This window comes from Pteropus vampyrus, unplaced genomic scaffold, assembly GCF_000151845.1.
Source record: "Pteropus vampyrus isolate Shadow unplaced genomic scaffold, Pvam_2.0 Scaffold17, whole genome shotgun sequence".
Classification (NCBI taxonomy): Eukaryota; Metazoa; Chordata; class Mammalia; order Chiroptera; family Pteropodidae; genus Pteropus; species Pteropus vampyrus.
This window is the reverse complement of record NW_011888798.1, coordinates 9,213,469-9,217,910: the sequence shown is the minus strand read 5'-3', so window position 1 is coordinate 9,217,910 and position 4,442 is coordinate 9,213,469. Positions and strand designations below refer to the sequence as shown.

General features: G+C 30.6%; 1 protein-coding gene across 1 annotated transcript in view; it reads right to left on the bottom strand.

Annotated features, from left to right (window-relative positions):
• Positions 1–4,256: 4,256 nt before the first annotated feature.
• The window catches only part of DARS (aspartyl-tRNA synthetase), a 43,779-nt gene continuing 43,593 nt past the window's right edge, over positions 4,257–4,442 (bottom strand). The window contains exon 17 of the transcript XR_002779072.1: positions 4,257–4,390. The gene's annotated coding sequence lies outside the window, so the exon portion shown is untranslated. The remainder of the gene's footprint in view (positions 4,391–4,442) is intronic.

The following is a 4,442-nucleotide window of genomic DNA, read 5'->3' as shown; positions in this document are numbered from 1 at the left end:
AGACAGGAAAGGAAAAATGAGGAACAAAAAACAGGAGGCAAATAGGAAACAATAAAATGGTACGTACAAATCTAATCATATAAATAACTGAATTAAATCTTTTGGGATAAACTCTCCAATTCTAATGTAGAGATTGTCAGAATGGATAAATAAGACCCAAGTAGATGCTATCTATAAATAAAACCCACTGAATAGAGACACCCAAGTGAGATAAAGGTAAATGATGGTAAAAGATATAACATGCAAACAATAAGAAGATGGGAATGGCTATGTTAAGAAAAAACAGATTTCAAGAAACCATTACCAGAGTTAGAAAGGGGCACTTCATCAGATATAAGGGCCAAGTCATCAGAAAGACATAACAATCATAACAGTGTATATGCCTAATAAAGTTTCAAAATGCATGAATCGAAATTTACAGAATTAAAGGGAGAAACAGACAATTCCAAAATCAACTGATTTTAGCAGTTGATAGAACTAGACAAAAAACAAAAACAAAAAAACACACAACCCCCACCCCAAATCGGCAAAGACACAGAAATTCTGAACAACACTATCACCACTATTTACAGCACTATACTCAACAAGGACAATATTTGTTCTTTCCAACAGCATATGGTTAGATTTACAAAGATGTGATGAAGTAGTACATGGAACACTGAAAATTACAACATATTGCAAAGGGAAATTAAGGAGGACCTAAAAACAATGAGAAGATATTTCATATTCATGGGTTGGAAGAATCAATATTGTTAAGATGGTAATTCACATCCAAATCAAAATCTTAGGATTTTTTGAAGAAATTGACAAAATGATATAAAATTTTAAATAAAAAGGCACACGATTTAGGATTAGTTAAAATAATCTGGGGTGGGGGGGCGGTGGGAAGAATGTTTGGAGGACTTATATACTCCCTAATTTCAAGATTTACTTAAAACTGCAAAAATCAAGACATTGTGGTATTGGTGCAAGAACATATAGATCAATGGAAAACAGTTTAGAAAGAGACCCATACTTACTGGTCAGCTCTTTTCCACAAAGGTGCCAAGGTAATTCAACAGGGGAAGGACAGTCTTTTCAGCAGATGGTGCTAGATCAACGAAACAACTATATAGGGGGTGAGGTGGGGAGAAGGACCTCGACCCTTACAAATACCATATACAAAATTAACTTGAAATGGATCATAGACCTAAAAGAGCTCAAATTACTAAAAACATAAAATATAAAATACTTGTGACATTGGGTTAGGCAGAGATTTCTGAAATAGATCACAAAAAGCAACTCTAAAAAAAAACAACTATAAAATTAAAAACTTTCGCTCTTTATAAAGAAAAAGCAAGCCACAGATTGAAACTAGTTGCTAAACATAAATCTGACAAAAGGCTCATACTCAGAATAAAGAGCTCTTGTAATTCAAGTAGAAGATGATTAACCCAATAAAAGAAATGAGTAAAAGATAAGACACCTCACCAAAGAGGATATACAAATGGCCCATAAACACATGAAAAGATGCTCAACACCCATTAATCAATAGGGAAGTGCAAATTAAAGCCACAATGAGATACTATGAAACAATCACTAGAACAGCTAAAATTAAAAAGACACATTTCTAAGGTTAGTGATGATGTGGAGAACTTAAACTTATTCACTGCTGGTGGAAATGTGCAATGGTATAGCTACTATGGAAAACAGTATGGCACAATCTTATAAACATACACTTCTCATACAACCTAGGAGTTTCACTACCAAATACCTACTTAATAGAAATGAAAGCATGTCTACACAAAGACTTGAAAACAAATGTTATTTATAGCAGCATTATTCATTATAGGTTAAAAACTGTATACTACCTATATGTCCATCAACTGATGAATGGATAAGCAAATTATGGCATATTCATCCACCGCAATACTACTTAATTAAAAGAAGTACACTATTAACACACACAGCAACATGGATGAATCTCAAAAACATCATGCTTAAAGAAGTCAAACACAAAAGACTATATGTTATACTGTTCCATTTATATGAAACCATAGATAATGCAAAACAATAGTGACAAAAGCAGATCTTTGGTTGCCAGAGAAGGCTATAACGATGCCCTATACATTCGAGATGAATTTTGTTGTATATATTAGCAAGTCACATTCCTAAAATACATAGTGACCACATAGTATTTACTCCAGAAAAATATCAGTAATTTCTACTAATCTACCATATTCAAAACTAAAAGTCAAAAATAATTACAGCAAATACAAAAAAAAGTATTTGGCACTTTAGAAGTATTTAAAATTAAATCAAAATGAGAAAAGCATGCCCCTATTACTGCTTTTATTCAACATTCTACTAGAAGGCTTAATTAATACAATAAGTAAATGTGATATAAGAAATAGACAGGAAGTTATAAAACTCTTCTAATTTGCCAGACACTATTCTATGGGCCAGGCACTGTTCTAAGTGTTTCATACTTTTCAATCCTCACAGTAGTCCCATGAGATGGGATTATGCAAATGAGGAGAGTTCAGGATAAGCAAGTTATCCAAGATTATACAGCTAATAAATAGCAAAATTGGCATTTGCCTCCAGGCATTGTAGGCACAGAATCCACTTTTTCCTACTATGCTATTCTTCCTCACATCTGTCTGCTTTGAAAATACAAGACACTCAATTACAAACTATTAGAACTATAAAAAGGCAACACATAAAAACTGGCAACTGATAGTGTTCTTATGCCTTACTGACAATTTAAAAATGTAGTTAAAAAAAAAATCCCAAGCTTTCAGCTTTAAGAGCTCTATCCTTACACCCATCTGAACTTGTATCTTGATATGAATACATGTTATGAATATATCAGTTTTCATTTGTTTTTAGGCATTTACATAAAAAGATCCATAGTGCATCATTATAGAAAAAAATTGTAAGGTATTATAGCATAAACTACAAATTAAAAAATGATTTTGAAAGATATTAGGAATACCAATATATTTCACAATTAAAGAATAAAATGCCAAAAATTAAGGGCATTCATTGAATGACTAAAATGCTCATTCATTCAATAAAGAGGAAGAGAGGAAAGAGTCGAAAGAGGAAAACTCCAAGTTTTTCCAAATTACTTTAAAAATTCAAGGTAATTCCACTTAAAATCCCATAATATACATATCAAATTAATCTACAAAAATGTTCATAGAAACAAACATTTAGTTAAAATATAAAAAACATGAAAAAGAATTTAAAAACACTGAATTCATATAGTAGTTACTACTAGGATATGAAAGAATAGAATTGGGGTAGGTACATAGGAAACCTTAAGTGTATCTACAATTACTTTCTAAAAAAAAGAAAATATTAGAAGCAAATATGAAAATGTTAAGATTTGATAAAGCTGGGTATCAAGAAAAGGGGTATCCTATTTATTATCCATAATTACCTGGTTGGCATGTTTGAAATATTTCATAATAAAAATAATTAAATTAAAAAGATATCATTCCAAGACTTTACAAACTATTTATTTTGGAAGAAGCTATAATTCTGTAAATTTGTTAAGAATCTAGGGCCATTTTATTATACTATTTTAGGGCCTGAGAATTACACAATACAGAAAAAGATAGTCCATTTTATTCTTATAGGGCTTAAATTTATTAAACACTGTTGTCAAGAGGCTTTGATATGAAAGATATAAAAATTAAGTCTATTTTCAAAGAGCTCAATCTAGATGATGAAATAATTAACTTTCAAAAATAATGGGCAGGTATTTATGGTTCAGGGTAATAAAGTCCGACATTTCTGTATTATTTTTTCTTTTCCAACAGGAAAATACATGCATTACATTGTTTTGTTCCTGCCCATTAAGTACAGTTCACCATAAAATTAACATTAGCATCAACATATTTAATAATCTAGAAGGAAAGTGTTTCTAATTGTAATTCTTACAAAGAAATTTGGGTAGGGAAAATGGGAGTGCTTTTTAGTGACATTCACTAAATGCTAGTACTAGTTAAAAATGAAACAAAAAATTCTGCAGTTTTTTTATGTGAAATAAACTCTGAAACAACCCAAGCTTTCACCTTTAAGAGCTCTATTCTTACACCCATGTGAACTTATATCTTGATATGAATACGTTATGAATATATCCGTTTTCATTTGTTTTTAGGCATTTACATAAACCAGTTATACATTTTTTCTTTTCTCAAATTATAAATGCCAAGAACCAGTTATAAAATCAAGACTGCCATAAAATTACACAAACCCCATCATAATTACCTTTAAAATTTTATTGAATTTCAAGTTTAGACTTTACAATGTAATACAATATTATATTGCATATTTTCTAACCAGTATTTTCACCTGCATTACATGATTTCTGGATACGACTTTTAAGAACTGATACTGTCTACCTAATTTTCCATCATATGCCACTTATACATTCATTAAAATATCACATA